Source organism: Triturus cristatus, chromosome 4_1 (genome assembly GCF_964204655.1).
Source record: "Triturus cristatus chromosome 4_1, aTriCri1.1, whole genome shotgun sequence".
Taxonomy (NCBI): Eukaryota; Metazoa; Chordata; class Amphibia; order Caudata; family Salamandridae; genus Triturus; species Triturus cristatus.
In genome coordinates, this window is record NC_140585.1 from 29,110,789 (window position 1) to 29,127,411 (window position 16,623).

Below are 16,623 nucleotides of genomic sequence, written 5' to 3' on the forward strand. Positions count from 1 at the left end.
AAAGCCGGGATAGAGGCTATCATAGCCCAAATATCCCAGGCTCACTGCTCGAAACTGAGCTGTACCCAGAACTGCTCCGATAAAAAAGGAGATCCTGAGAAGGAATAATGTGTGACTTTGGTACGTTGACAGTGAACCTCAGTGAGTGCAGGATGTCTGCAGTAGTCTGGAGGTGGGAGATGACAGCCTGGGGTGAGCTTGCCTTCAGCCAGTCGTCGATATAGGGGAAGACTGGAACCCCTGATCTCTGCATATGAGCTGCGACCACCACCATCACTTTCGTTAACACCCGAGGGGCACTGGTAAGGCTAAAGGGGTGCACGGTAAATTGAAAATGCTAGTGGCCTACCGTGAACCATAGGTAACGCCTGTGGGCTGGCAGGACGGGGATGTGGAAATAGGCGTCCTGCAAGTCCAACGCTACCATCCATTCTCCGGGAACGAGAGCAGACAGGACCTGAGCCAATGTGAGCATTTTGAACTTCTCGTTCCGGAAGAACTGGTTGAGGGCCTGAGGTCCAAGATAGGACGCAGGCCTTTATCCTTCTTGGGTACCAGACAGCAGTGGGAGTAAAACCACGAACTACTTCTGGCACAGCGACCCTTTTGATAGCTCCCTTGGCCAAGAGAGCTGCAACTTCCTGTTGGAGAAGGGCCAAGTGATCCTCCGACATGCAAAGGAGTGCTGGTGGCATGGAGGGAGGGAGTGTGAGAAAGTGCCATCTTTCTTGCATGGTATGCCCCCACTTTTTGCTAAATTGCTGAATGTACTTCGATTGAGTGTACCCTGGGTTCCTGCCAATCAGGTGCCCAGGGCCTATGTTCCTTCCTTAAACCACACAAACTCCAAATTGGCAAACCCTAGTCACATGTCAGCCCCTAGTAAATGGTACCCTAGGCACCCAGGGCCTTGTGGCCAGGGAAGGCCTCTAAGGGCTGCAGCACTCATTGTGCCACCCTTAGAGGCCCTGTACCCTTACACACACACTGCCCTTGCAGGCTGAGTGTTTGGGTGCAGGACAAAACAAAGAGTCGACATGGCACACATCACTGTGTACCATGCCCATCACCTACACTGCCAAGGCATATGTCAGCCACCCCTCTAGCTGGGTGCATTACGCCTATGGTGTGGGCACAGGAGCAGGAGCCCTGTGCCCCTACAGTACCCGGGTCCATTCCTGGGCACTGTAAGTGCAGTGCTGTCATTTAAGAGTACATGGTGCTGAGAGCTTGTCAAACACGAGCTCCACAGCACCATATTGGCAACACTGAAGCCTGGGAAGTTTGGTATCAAACTTCTCAGCACATTGAACCCACACTGATGCCAGTGTAGGATTTAATGTACTAAGCACCCCAGAGGGCATCTTAGAGATGCCCCCTTACAGCTAACTTACAATCCACGTCTGCTCTGAGGCTGCCCAGGCTGCCACACAGCAGACACGTTGCTGGACCCCTGGGTGGGAGAGCCCCTGCTCTCCCGGGCCTGCAACAATGCACATGCTGGGTGAGGTGAGAAATCTCCTCCCCCAGGATGAGCAAAGGGAAGCTTCAAAGGCATACCGCCATTTGGAGTTTCCCCAGGCCACTGCAACCCCCCACTCTGGCGGGAAGCTTGGCCAGAAACCCCATACAAGGACAGGAGATGTGCCAGCCTGCCCACCCCACCCCTCAGGTGGGGGAGGCGAGGTGAAACACATCTCCGGGCTCTCGCCATCTTGAAGATGGGAGGCCCTACCCTATCAGGATTAGGCTACTGCCCCCCCCCCCCCCCCCCCACAGGAGAGAGGCAGGATAGGGGGTGTACCCACCCCAGGACAGGGACCCATTGGTCCCTGGCCTTCACCTACCTGTAACGCCCCTAAATTTAGTATTTAGGGGCACCCTGAACCTTCCTCCCTTAGATTCCAGATAGAAAATTACAAGAAGAGCAAGAAGAACAAAGACCTGCCCTGCAGCTGCTAAAAAGAGAAGACGACACCAACTGCTTAGGCCCCAGCCCTACCGGCCTGTCGACTCTCGAACCTGCACCAGCGCGGCATCTCTCGTGGCCAGCAACCTCACCAACCCCGGAGGACCTGGCTACCTTTTGGCTCTAAGCCCCTGGGACTCCCATGAGTAGAGGCTCTACTCAAGAAACCTATTTTTAACCCCTGGCAGCAGCCCGGAACCGCAGACCCAACACACTCTGCACCAGCCAAGCCTGGCCAGTGCCGGAGTGGACAAAGACCCTGAGGACGACCCCACGGCGACTGTGACCCCGAGTCCGGCACCCAAGGACCCCCCTCGACATCCCGGAGGAAGCCTGCAGCCTCAGAACCAAGTGCCACCCCAACCGCGATCAACCAGAGGGTAAGATTCCCGACGTCAAAAGGCACCCCTGCACCCGGCGCCCTGCGGCCCCCTGTGCCCAATCCCGGGGTACCCACCTAACCTACAACTACCCAACTTACCTCTCGAAGTGGTGGTGGCACCTGAAACATCCTCGTCCCCGAGCCTGCAGACTTTTTCCAAACCGGAACATTCCCATTGATTTCCATTGAGCGCCCGAAGGCTCAAAAGCACCCTGCACCCAGCCGCCCAAGTGGCCCTGGCAGTGCCCTCTCTACACTAACCTACTTCCCCACTTGCCCTGAGTAAGTGACCAGGAGCCCAGCTCCCACAGCCGCGTGGCTTGCCAGACAGCAGCCACCAACCAAGGCCCCCCTATCCCTCATAGGATAACATTGGGCCTAACTCTCTCTGCACCCGGCCGTCCTGAAACCGCTGAGGGTGAACCAACTGTACCTACCTGACACTGGGGGACCCCTGAGTCCATGCCCGGAATTTCAACTCTGCCAGTCGAGTACTTACCCTTAAACCGCTAACTTCATTTTCCTCATAGGGTAACATTGACTGGCTTTTTCTTCAAAAATCTTCTAAGTGTTAACTTTTCAAAACTGCAAAAATTCACCAAAAATCAGCCAAGTGACAAAAACGAATTTACTCACCTGCTCCTAGGTGAGCTCCCAGTGCTGGATCTTGGTGCCCAGCCCTGACTCTGAAAAGTGTTCACAACTATACTTACCTCTAACTCATTTTTCTCCCATAGGAAACCATTGTCTGCTTTTCTGTGAAATTTCTTCTAAGTGTCTATTTTTGCAAATTTGAAATATTCTTTTAAAATCGTACCATTTCTGCAAACGAAATTACTTACCTGCTTTTGATAAGGACCCCAGTCCTGGGTCTAGGCACCCAGTCCTGGATTACTAAAGTAACGATAAAGTACTCTACCTGCAATTTGAATTTCTTGCCATAGAGATCCATTGAATGTTTTCTTTGAAATATTTTCTAAGTGCTAACTTTTGAAATAGCTAAATATTATTTAAAAATCATTACAGTTATTAAGTCGACTTTCATCACTTGATTCTGAATACTGACCCAAGGCTGGTTCTAGGAGCAAGACCTGGAATTCCAAAAGTAATCTGAAAAGTAATTTATTACAAATAACCTGAATTTACCATTGAGCTCAATGCATTGTTATGTTTAGGAAATAGGATTGTTTATTGCAACCAACTGTGACTGTTTACACAAATTTATTGCTTAAGACAAAAGTATTTATATCCAACCTCTCATTCTGAGAAAGTATATTTTTACCCCCTTTGTGGTTCTAAAAATAAAACAAGCATATATTTTATATATATAAACCATTGGCCTAGAGTTCAGTTATTGAGTGCGTGAAACCATTTGCTGACTGAGTGTGTACAATAAATGCTTTACACTGTCCTCTGGTACTGCCTTACTGCTCGACCAAGCTACCACTTTTGAGAGTAAGGTCATACCTAACTTTGACCTCTATCAGCCTCTGGGGGACTGTGGACTCTGTACACCCTGTACCTATTAGGGAACAGTATATACAGAGCCACTTTCTCACAGGGAGGAGTAGCCTCGAAGGGGAGGGAGCAGCACCGTCGGACAATCTGCAAAACCCACCTGTCCGATGTGATGTTTTGCCAGTGGGGGAGCGGATGGTGAATCCTGCCGCCCACTGGCCTTTGGTGGCCCTGAAAGGTCGGACTAGGAGGGTTTGGAGGCTGCTACAGAGGGGCCATGGGTGGACTGGCCCGCCCGCTGGCCCACAGACCCGCGTTGCTGGGTTCCACGGCCACGCAGAGGCAGGGTAGCTGCCCTGTGGCCAAATTGGGTGGAACGTGGTGGGGCACCCCTTCAGTAGCTGCGAAAGGCAGACTACGTGGAGCGAGAGGTTGCCGCAAGGCCCAAGAATCTGGCCATTGCCATAGAATCCTTGAAGTGCTCAAGCGCTGAGTCCGCTTTGTCACCGAACAGGTGAAGGCCTTAAATGGGCATGTCCAGAAGGGTGGATTGGATATCCCAAGAGAAGCCAGACGTCCTCAACCAGACGTAGCAGCTCAAAGCTACTGACGTGGAAACAGTTCTGCCCAGAGAGTCGGCGGTATCCAGGCCACACCGAATGGTGAACTTGGCTGCGTCTCGACCCTCTGCCACTGCGCGGGTGAGAACGGCCCAGGCCTCCTCCAGACACTGTGGCAGCACTTGCGCAACCGAATCCCACACTGTATGGGTATAACGGCCCAAGAAGCATGCGGTCTTCACCGACCGCAGTGCTAAGCTGGCGAAAGAAAACATCTTCCCAAGGTGGGCCAGCTTTTTGGATTATCTATCTGGGAGCAGTAGGGAATGCGCCCTTAGAAGACTAGGTTTGAACCACCAAGCTCTCGGGGGTAGGGTGTTGGAAGAGGACAAGTGGGTCGCCTGGACCGGGCGGTGGCATCAGGCAATCATCCTGTCCACAGGGGCCCCTGTGCTGGTGCCCAGAAGGACGTCGGTGAGGGCTTCATTAAAAGGCAGCAGGGACTCCGAAGAGGCCCCTGACGGCTGAAGTACCTCTGTCAGGAGGTTAGTCCCGATTGCCACAGTAGGAAGCTCCACGGCCAAGGCCTCCGCCCCCCTACGAAAACACCATTGCGTACGAAGCTCCCTCCTCCATAGCCACGGGGGGAGAGCATGCCAAGGTCTGGGGAGGTATCCAAACCACTGGCATCACCCAGTTCCTCTCGTTAGTCCGGCTCCCTCCTCTGGCTGCCATTCAGGGCAGTAGGGAACGCAAGGAACGAACAGTGTGTCGAACTCTGGGTGAGGCTGGGGTCGATGCCGGTTGGGGTCACAACCAGGGTCGCGGGTGTTGTCACTGGAATCGGAGCCGGGGAAGGTACTGTGAGGTTGACCGGCATCGATCCGGATCCAGTCCTGGATCCTCGGGGGCCCTCCAGTATCGGGGCTGGAGCCGCCGGCATCGAAGGACCAGGGCCCCCAGCTGAGTCCGGAGTCGGGCTGCCCAAAAATGCTATGAAGCGCTTCGTAAAAAGGTCGAAGCTGGGCAGGAAAAGCTACGGCTTCTGGAAAGGGAGGGAAGCACAGAGCCGTCCCAGATGCGGGCTCTGAAGACAGAGCTAGAAAGTGATGGTCCCCTGGGTCCCCTGGGTCCTGCGTCGCGTTGGCAAACGGACAGGGAGAAGGCGAAAAGTGACGATGCTTCTTTGCCTCCTTCTTGTGCTTCAACTTACCCGCGGAGTGCGAAGACTTCGATGATGAGAGGTGGTGGCTATGCGACCGGTCCCAAGCCCTTCATCTCAACTGGGACCTCGAACGACGCAGCGTGGACTGCCGCGCCTCCAACAGCTTTCGGGACCACTCCCAGAAAGACTTTGGATTCATGGTCCGGCAGTCAGAGCACGACTTCGGGTCGTGGTCACGCTCCAAGCACACGAGGTACAGATCCGTGAGGGACATTAACTTGTGACAGGAGTCACAAGGCTTGAAGCCGGTCCGACGATGGGACATCCCTCGTGCTACCAGGAGTCGAAGACTCAAAAAAGGGGTCGACAAAAGTAGACAAAAGTCAAAAAGAGTTTAGTCAAAAAATGACTAAGGGGCAAGCTCTCTACGGATCTACGCTGGCTGGCGCGGAAAAAGAAAACTGACGTCAGCGTGCAGGGGCGGCGTCTAAGTAGACACCACAACGTCATCCTGGCGACCAAGACGCCGGACACAGAGTAGACCAAAGCCACCTACCAACGTGCAGGGGTACTGCTACAGAAAAGTTCTCTGGATCCAGTCTGACGCCTGGGGGAAATTCTAAGATAAGGAATCTATAACTAATGGCCTCTTTCAGATGTGTTTAGTACCAAACTCCTTCTCTTAATAAACCCACACTGAGCCTGTGTTGGATTTATTAAAATGTGTACCCAGTGGGAACCTCAGAGATGACCACTGAAAACATACCAATACTGGAGTGTTTTATAATTGGTTTTAGGTAGTCTTCCACCACCAGACATGTTTCTGGACCCCTGGGATGAGAGCGCTTGCTCTCTGAGGCCATTAACAAAGCCCACCTCCTTCCCCAGGCAGGCACAGAGCTCAAGGAGGAAGCTTCAAAGGCCTTGCCGCCTTTGTAATGCCACCCCAGCCTCTGCTGCTAGCAGTTTGCAGCCAGCGGTTCAAACCCCCCACTTTTAGCAGGAGAACCAGCGGGAAAACTAAGTGAGAAGAGGTGGTGTGCCCCCCTTCAGCAACTCCCCCTCTCGGGTGCTGGAGGCGAAGTGAAGCACATTTTTCAGTTCCAACCAGCTGCGCCGATAGGCTGATAATAACATTCCATTCAATATGTAGAATGAATACCAGTGCGAGGCTAGGGGGCGCGAGCCAGGCAGACCTCCGTGTGGCCAGTCTCCAGGGGCACTAAACAGCCAGTCTATAAGGACTGGTGGACACAAGACAAAATACAGCATCTGGAGACTGTCTTTATTATAGTTCCTTTACCCTGCTCTAGTGTCTAAGCGCTGGAACACCAGGTGTTAAAGATCCTCAATTTAATGTTACTCAATTCATTTACTCTTTTGGTTGAAAGACTGCAGGGACTGGAATCTCCATCGCAATGGTGTGAATATTTTCCTGCAGTCGGTGCATTAACCCCCTGAGGTATGGTTTAATGGGTTGCTTTATAGATTGAGACGGTTACTTCAAGACTTGTGTGATTCTATGTACCCCCTCTGGACAATGCCATAGAATCACATTTTTTATAAAGTCGTGGTATGCATGCTATCCGGTTAATAGGTGCACTGCAGGCATTCTTGACATTCTACTAATGTTGTCTCTACCTAGCCCTAGTCCTCTCCATGCACCAGCAAACAAACCTGTTTTCACGTTGCAACAGCATTAATACAGCATGGCCCCCTTTTATACAGCCACCCTCTTAATATATCATAATAATGCTGCCAAGGTCAATAGTCACACGTGTGTGCTCGTCACCATTACACCTGCCACGTCCCGCCTTGGCACCCCATACTCCAGCCATGCTGCCCATTCATCTCCAACGCATCTTGGCTCATTTCATATCGACTTTAAATAAAAAGTGTACGATTTTTCGAAAAAGTCGTGTGTGGGCATGCTAATAGGAGATAACCAGCTGCATGGCTAAACTTATACGGTCCCAAAGATGAGACCTATTGGCTATGCCAATGCTTGTTGAGTCTTGTGTCCATTATTGGTCAATGTTCTACAAAAAATGTCTTGCACTCCTCTGTGTAAAGCCCAAGGCTGCTCGCCCACACTACCACAAATAGAGCACTTTAGGCTTAAATTGAGCCCTGTACACTTCTGGGGAACCTCTGGACTCTTTACACGATATAACCAGTTATTGGTATATCACATAAACAGCCAGCTTCCTACAAACTGCTAGACCAATTTTGCAAAGCCCAAACCTCCCTCAGTAATATGTACAGGTTATGCCTATGGTAGACCTAGCGAGTCCTACGGCAAGGTGCAACATATTTTCAGAGCAGAACATGTATTTTTCCTGTTCCGATAATAAAAATGTGAAACAGTCATTTTTACGGTGGAAGGACTTGGTCGCTCCATAGGCACGTGCAGGCTTAGCAGGCCGACCCCTCATAGGCACCTACTCCTGAATGGTGCAACCAAAGTTGATACTCCAAACTATCAAACAACTCGTTACATTAAGCTCGACCGGATACTCAAGTCAGAATTAATTTAACCTGTTGCAGGGTGCAACTTTTGCAAAGTTGACACTCGTTGCCCAAAGTATCCTCTGTCCCTTCATGGCTGCACATGGTGTCTTTCCCGGAGACAACTTTCTGCCCTTCTTGGGAGACATGCAAAGGGCTCCCAGGAAACGAATAGTTTCTTACCTGTCGGTGTAGTTTTGCAGCTTGAAGATCTTTCTGGATTCACTATGCTGTGCATTATTCCGCGATCTTGTGGTTGGGTCCGGATTCGTAGTCTTTTCTTTGTTTTTTTTTTTTGTAGCCCAGGTGGGAGTCGACGACCACCATTTGGTGCACCTCCCGTGACGTCGTCGTGCTTCCTGCGGAAGTCCCACCTTTGGGGCGCCATCTTCGGGTTCTTTTTTCCCCTTTTTTTTTTTTTTTTTTTACCCTAGGCGATTGATTAATTCTTCTTGTCCATTTTCTGTAATTTTTCATTCCTTCTGATCTTTTCCATTTCACCCCCTCTTCCTCCAGCCTCATCTTCCTGGCGGAGGTGGGTGGGTTCGCTAGTGAATCCAGAAAGATCTTCAAGCTGCAAAACTACACCGACAGGTAAGAAACTATTAGTTTTGCAGCGTGAATCTTTCTGGATTCACTATGCTGTGCATAGACTTTGTAGCGGTTTTCCTAATTTTGTGGCGGCTGGGTGGTAGATGAGCGTTGGTCGTTGAAAATGTGTTGAAGCACCTTCTGTCCAACCTGTGCTTCCTTGTTCATCTGAATGTCCACGCAGTAGTGTTTCGTGAACGTGTGCACAGATGCCCAAGTTGCCGCGAGGCATATGTCCTGGATGGGCGTGTTCGCCAGGAAGGCCACGGTGGCCCCCTTCTTCCTTGTGGAGTGAGCCTGAGGCCCCTGCGCTAGCTCCTGTCCAGCCTGTTTGTGGCAGAATTGAATAGTGAGGGCAATCCACCTAGCGATGGTGCCCTTAGTCACTGGCCTACCCATGAAGCTAGTAGCAAAGGACACAAACAGCTGCTTCGACTTCCTGAGTTCCTTGGTTCTCTCAATGTAGTGCATCACCGCTCTTCTTACGTCGAGGGTGTGCAGGGCCTTTTCTGCGTTTGAAGTCGGGTTTTGGAATCAACTTGGTATCTGAATACTCTGATTCATGTGGAACGCCGACACCACCTTGGGCATGAAGTGTGGGTCTGTTCTCAGGACTATTCTGTCCTTGTGAATCTGAATGTAGGGTTCCTGTAGTGTTAGTGCTTGAAGCTCGCTCACCCTGCGTAGTGAGGTTATGGCCACCAGAAAGGCCGTTTTCATCGTCAACATCTGCAGTGTGGCCTTGTGAATGGGTTCAAACGGTGCCTTCATGAGCTCCGTCAGCACCACGTTCAGATTCCATGCCGGCGGCGGCAACCTTTTCGGGGGGGCCATCCTTTTGGCTCCTTCCATGAATCTCTTCACCACCTGCGAGGTGAAGAAACTTCCACCCTTTTCACCTCTGGTGTAGGCCACGATTGCCGCTAGGTGTACCCTTAGGGAGCTCGAGCAGAGGTTACTCTTTAGAAGGTGTGTGAGGTACCTCAGTACTGTTGAGTCTCTTGTCATTCTGTTTTGCAGGCCCTTTTTCCTGCACCACACAGTGAATCTCTTCCATTTTGCGCTGTAGCATTTTCGTGTAGTTTGTTTCCTTGCCTCCCGTAGCACTCGCATAGTGCTCGGAGGCAATCTTAGGTGTGCGAACTCTAGGTCTTCAGGAGCCATGCCGCCAGGTTGAGGGTCTCTGGCTCTGGGTGCAGGACCTCTCCGTTTTGCATTGAGAGCAGGTCCTTCCTCCTCTCGAACCTGTATGGATTGCCTTGTGCCATTTCTTGAATTAGTGAGAACCATGTCTGCCTCGCCCACTGCGGAGCCACTAGGATCAGAGTCATGTTGCTGGTTCTGCACTTGTCGAGCACTCTGTGCAACAGGGGTATCGGTGGAAAGGCGTAGGCAAATGTCCTCGACCAGCTTATCCATAGGGCATTTCCCTGGGATTGCTGATCTGGTTGCCTGAACGCGAAGCTTTGGCATTTTGCATTGTGGCGTGTTGCAAATAGGTCTATTGTGGGAGTTCCCCATCTCCGGAAGAGTTTTTCCGTTTCCTGGCCATTGAGCTCCCACTCGTGCGATGCCGAGGTCTGCCTGCTTAGCCAGTCTGCCTCCACATTGTCCTTCCCCGGTAGGTGAATTGCCAGTAGATCTATCCTGAGAGGTATGGCCCATCTCCAAATCTCCTGAGCTAGAGAGGAGAGAGGGAACGACTGTGTCCCCCCTTGTTTGTTGATGTAGAACATTGCCGTGGTGTTGTCTGTTTGAACCAACACCCTCTGGTTGTACAGGTGCCTCTGGAATGCCTTCAGGGCTAGCAGGATTGTTTTCAACTCGAGGTAGTTGATATGGCGAACCGCATCTGCTGGAGCCCACAGACCCCTCACTCTGAGGTTGTCCATGTGCGCCCCCCCATCCCTTTTGCGATGCGTCCGTGGTAATGGTCACTGTTGGGATTGGTGGTGTCAGGCTTCTCCCTGCTGTCATGTTGTTTCTGTTCCACCAAGTTATCTCCTCCTGCACTGCGTGCGTAACAACCACGAGATCCTCCCAACTTCCGTTTGCTTGTGACCATTGCTGTTGTAGCCATTCCTGGAATGGTCTCATGTGCAGGCGTACATTCGGCACCAGCTGGATACACGACGCCATCATCCCCATCATCTTGCTCACAGCCCTCACTGTCAGAGCTCGCCCCTTCTGGTAGAGCCGCGTCTCCCTCAGTAGTGCATCTGTCCTCCTGTCGCTGGGCACTACTGTACTGTTGAGGGAGTTGATTTTCGCCCCCAGGAAAATCTTCACCTGTTCCGGTTCCAGCGATGACTTGCCCCAGTGGATCGAGAACCCCAGATTCGTGAGGGTGTCTGTGACGCGTTTTGCGTGCCTCTCGCACTTCTCGCGTGAGTTTGCCTTGACCAGCCAGTCGTCTAAGTAGGGGTAGACATGGATTCCCTGTCTTCGTAGGTGGGCCGCTACCGCCGACAGGCATTTTGTAAAGACCCTTGGTGCCGATTTTAATCCGAAGGCCAGGGTTGTGAACTGGTAGTGTTCCTGTTCGATGTTGAATCTTAGAAGGCCCTAGTGTCTTCTGTTTATTGGGATGTGAAGGTAGGCATCCTTGAGGTCCACGGTGACCATGAAGTCTCCGTCTCTTATTTGGGGCAGTACCTCCTGCAGCGAAGTCATTTTGAACTTCTGCGTTCTGATGAACTTGTTTAGGTAACGCAGGTCCAGGATGGGTCTGAGGTTTCCGTCTACTTTCGGGACCACGAAGTAGTTTGAGTAGACCCCTTTATTGCGTTCTCTGAACGGCACTGCCTCTATGGCTCTCTTTTCTAGAAGTTACCGTGTTTCTTCTCTGAGTAGTGCCAGTTCTTGGGCCGATCTCTGTCTTCCCTTTGGTTTCCTGTTTTGAGGTCTTTTCTCCAACTCTACGCAGTATCCATACTGAATGATGTTCCGTATCCACTTGTCTGTGGTTATACGCCGCCACTCCTGAAGGTAGAACCTCAGTCTTCCGCCTACTGGTGTTGTATGCTCGTAGGCTTTTGGATATTCTTTTCCCCCTGATGTTACTTTTTTGCGCCTCACCCTTGGGGGCATGACGAGGGTAGGCGTCCTCTTGCGTGCTTAGTCACTTTGATGAGGGCTGTTCGCCCCCTCTCCTCCTTTGGCCACGTCCGTTCCCTCTCCCGCGAAAGGACTGGCCCCGAGGTTGGTACTGCCAGTTTTGCTTCTGCTGACCTTGTCCGTGACTTTCACCCTGCTGACCCTGCTGGAACGTCTGGTGCGACGGCCCCTGCTGGCTTCCTCCCCTACCGTAGGGTCTCCTCGAGGGATTGCCTCGCCTCATTCCCCTCGGCTGTAGGGCCCCCATGGACCTCGCCGTTTCGTTTTCTTTTTTCAGCTGGGTGAGCTTCTCGTCCACTGTTGCTCCGAACAGTGTCTCTCCGTTGAAGGGGGTGCCAAGGATGTTGTTCTGCACCTCCGGTTTGAATCCCGAGATTCTTAGCCATGCATGCCTTCTCTCGGTGACCCCTATGGCCATGAATCTTGCTGAAGTCTCTGCCCCGTCCAACGCCGTCTTTATACACGAGTTGGCGATGTTCTTGCCTTCGTCTATCAGATGTGAGGTTCTCTGGCGGTATTCTTCGGGGAGGTGCTTTACTAGCTCCCCCATCTCGTCCCAGTGCTGGTACTGGTGTCTATTGAGGAGTGCATTGGAATTCGCCATGCGCCAGTGCATTGCGGCGTTCCTCTCGACCTTTCTTCCTGTGAGGTCTATCCTCCTGCTCTCCTTATCAGGTGGTGGGCCCGAAGCTGCTGGTACGTTGGCCCTTCTCCTGGCCGTGGAAGCTATGATGGAGTCGGCGGTCACGCTACCCTTGATGTAAGGGGGGTCCAGGGAGGAGAGCTTATATTTCTTCTCTGTCCTGGGCGTGATCGACCGGCAGGTCGCTGGTTCCTTGAAGGCTTCTCTCCCCTGATTCATCACACTTTGTAGCATGGGGAGGAACTGGCTCCTTGTCTGGATGGGGAGCAGGGTCTCGAGGAGAAAATCGGCTTTCGGCTTCTCCTCGTCGAGTTTGACGCCGAAGGCTGTTGCTGCGCTCCTGACCACCATATTGTACACCCCGATGTCGTCGGGTGGCGAAGGCCTCGAAGGGTACGTGTCCACGGGCTCCTCCGGGTTTTCGGTGTCAAGATCCTGCCATTCGATGTCGTGGCTGGTAGATGGCGCCGAGTCGTAGAACGACTGTTGGTCTTCTTCCTCGGCTTCACCATCATAATAGGGCTCTTCTTCCTCTTCGAGATCCCTTGTTAGTCCTTCGGTGTCGAATTCGTCCTCGACGACGTCCGCCGATGAAACCGTTGGAATCTTGAATTCCTTCATCTTGGCGTCGAACTCCTTCTTCCTTTGAAGGATGTTCTCCATTTCGGCCTCGAGCCGCCTCTTCTTTTTCTCCATCTCGGAGATGCTTTCGGCGTCGACCGCGGGTCTTTTCGATGAAACTTGTGTCGACGTCGACCGTTCTTTCAGCATCGATCGGCCCGTTTCCTGGGTTGTCTTCGACGACCCTTGCTTTTCGGCGTCTTTCGGCACCAGGGAGTCCTTTTCTAAGGATCCGCTCGGCCTCTTGTCCATGGTTCCCCCTTTGGTCGTCGAAGTTTTCGGCGCCGGGGCTCCCTTCGTGGGCTTAGACTCTGATTTTCTCGAGTCACCCTCGTGTTTTCGAGGTACTTTCTGTTTTGCGCTCGACGATTCTCTTACCTCGTCTTCTTTTTTCTTGTCGGTCTCTACGACCGTGAAGTTTTCGGCTGTCTCGGCGACGTTGTCCTCGTCGTCCGTGGAGAGGCCCAGATCGTAGAGCGACGGGGCCTTACCCTTGCCATTCATGCTGGCGTTGGCTCTTCTCTGCCGATCTCTCACCCTGAGCGTCTTCGGCGCGAAGGCTGAGCAGGCGTTGCAGTCCTTACTCTGGTGTTCGACCGGTAGGCAGAGGTTGCAGACCGGATGCTGGTCCTTCTGCGCGAACTTGTGGTGGCAGTTTGGGCAGAACTTGAATGGCGTCTTGTCCATTGCGCTCAGGGCCTCTGAGTGCGCATTCTCCAAGGTCGTCGAAGAAAAAGGGCGCTGAACCTCCTTTCTTCGCGCTCCTGATGTAATCTCTTCCTTTCCTGTGATATCCTCTAGTATTTATCAACGAAACTCGCTTTTCTTTCTTCTTCCTTCGAGTGTAATTCTGGAGCTTCCCGATGACGATCCAGACCCAACGGCGGAAAAAAGAATCTGAAGATGGCGCCCCAAAGGTGGGACTTCCGCAGGAAGCACGACGACGTCACGGGAGGTGCACCAAATGGTGGTCGTCGACGCCCACCTGGGCTACAAAAAAAAAAAAAAAAAAGAAAAGACTACGAATCCGGACCCAACCACAAGATCGCGGAATAATGCACAGCATAGTGAATCCAGAAAGATTCACGCTGCAAAAGAACACAATAGAAGCCTGCGAAGGGAAACTCTGTCGGAAGACACACAGGCATTGGGCCAAAAGTCCAGCTTCAAAGGAGAAGCTGCCTTTAAATGGTGAATGGCAAACACCTGGGAAAGGGTTGCTTTATTGTTTAGGCGGGCAGACAGGCTGGCACTGGAGACAGAGAGGGCAAACCAGTTTTAAAGCCATTTTCAGGGGCGTGTAGCCCTCTTGGTAGCCACAGCTCCGGGTTGGGCAAGCGAGCTTTGCACACCAAGAGGGGGGACTCTGCCATATTAAAAGTGGGCAGATAGGAGAATTCTGGGATAACCAGATGTCACACGATAATGAGGAGAAAGGGTACCTTATAGCCATTTGGTTACTGACCACGTCCTAACCGGAGGGCATTTTCTGGGAATAAAAATGGCAACCCTGGCACCCAGAGCTCAGATCTTGGACTGGAGAAGAGGACCGAAGGACTGCCCTGCTGCACCAAGGACCCGGTGAACAGAGGCTGCACTAAGAAAAGCTATACCTGCTGAACCTGGTGGCTAGCAAAGGGGAAGGGCCCCAGCTCTTGGAATCACTGCTCCTCACCACCCTGAAGCACCAGGAAGCAGGGCCCGAATTTCAAATGTTGCCCCAAGTCTGATGGGATCGAGACAGTCACTGGAGTGCAGCTTGGTCCCCCAGAAGACAAGGTATTGCCCAAGGAATGCCCACTGTGACGAATACCAGGCAAGTGCTAACCAAGAGGTAACTGGACTTGTGCCTGGCTCAAGAGAACTTCGAGGGACGTCGACCCCTGGGGCCAAGACAGCCTCAGCAAGCCCGTGGATTGAGCAGTTGCCGCTGGAATGCTCGCCTAACAGCATCGCATCCACAACATCTTTAAACATCTTCAACATGTTGTATCCTTTGCATCAGGACCACTTATATAGGGGTCTATAGCAGAAGATAAGACGCCTGGAACTGACTGAAGGTTGCTGGTTTTCTTGAGGTAACTGTTTGAGGACCTTGCTGCTCTCCTTGACCGACTCCCTGCCCGAGTTGGTCACCCAAAATAACGAAGTTTTCCGTATTGATACCTACCCAAGTTTTTCTTGAAAAAGTATTTTAATGTCCAATTTGTTGTATATGCCAATGCTTACTCAAGGTTAAGTAAAAAGTGCATATTTACTGTACCTTGTAAAGTCTGTATTTCAATCTATTTTTATAAACTGTCAGATTTCTTGTGTTTCCTGTATTTCTTTTACAATTGTTTTGGTGCTGTTTAAATGCTGGCTGTATACTTCCTCCTTTGAGTAAACTGGCCTGCTCGGAGCCACAGCTACCCACGGTCGAGTTAAGGGGTTCACAAATGAAACCTACTGGTTCTAAAAGGGATTGGTAAGTACTACACGGTGAGGTCACACAACCACACCATTTAATACACCTCATTAGCTCACAGACGCCATTCGCAAGGAGTGCAGCAACTACTAGTACTAAAAACCCGGAGCAGATATCAGCTGACGTGGGATGGGATGTTGGGGGGGTTGTGGTACAGAACTTGATGCAGTAACCCCGCCTTACTACCGCGAGCGCCCTGTGATGGGAGGTGATCTCCTCCCAACGTGGGAAGAAATCCCTCAGTCTGCCCCGACAAGTGTCATCTGATCGGGGAGCCCAGCTGATGTTGATGTATCCGCCTCAGGTGCAATCCCAGCCTATGCGGGAGTCCTGAAGGGACTGCTGTTGACGTTTGTTGGGTTGGGCCTGACTGGGTGGCTCAGCAGCTAGACTGCTGTTCTCCAAAAAGCAGCTTTTAGGGTGGCGGTCTGGAGGGCACCTATGGGATCTGTTTTTAAATTTTTCCTAACATCTCGTCGACCAGAGGGCCAAAGAGATTCTTCTCGTCAAATGATAGGTTTAGCAGGATAAGAGGAGATGGGCTTTTGCCTTTATCCCTACAATTGTTTGGGGGGCTGTGTAGGTCTCAGATTTGTGAACGCGTATGTAGATGCCCCTCCTGTAGGCTGCTTGGTGAGTATTATTTGCCAGTGTCAGGGTTATATGAACAGAGTCCTCAGTTTAGGGTCAGGAACCTATGGCAACTGCAGAAGTACTGGGGGGCTTTTAACGTCTACTGAGAGCACATTCAGCATGGCCCTTACCATTACCTCAGCTCCGAAGGAGAATGCTTAATGCCTCAGGGTGGAGGCAGAGTCAAAGGAAGGTGTGGCTCAATGCCCTTGGTCATAGGTTTGCTAGACATCAAAGGCTGGTCTCAGGGGTCGATTAGAACACTGTGGCTGAGCCAGACATGAAGGCCGCTGCCTCTCTAGTCTCACCACAGGGCTCGATGTCCTGCTCGCCACAGGGCTCAATGTCGTACTCTCTTGGGAGCAGTGCCCTGCCTCTGCATGGTTGTGGAATCGAGGCATTGTTACCAAGCCCTTTAGCACTGATGCTACATCTGGAACCATATGTGGGGTCTTGGTATGCGGGCCAGAAGGTTTGAGCTGGAGGCTTGATTTCCTTATTCATTGCAG

General features: G+C 51.8%; 1 protein-coding gene across 2 annotated transcripts in view; it reads right to left on the reverse strand.

Moving 5' to 3' along the window:
- The window catches only part of FTSJ3 (FtsJ RNA 2'-O-methyltransferase 3), a 183,874-nt gene that overhangs the window by 32,411 nt on the left and 134,840 nt on the right, over positions 1 to 16,623 (reverse strand). The gene's annotated exons all lie outside the window — the stretch shown is intronic.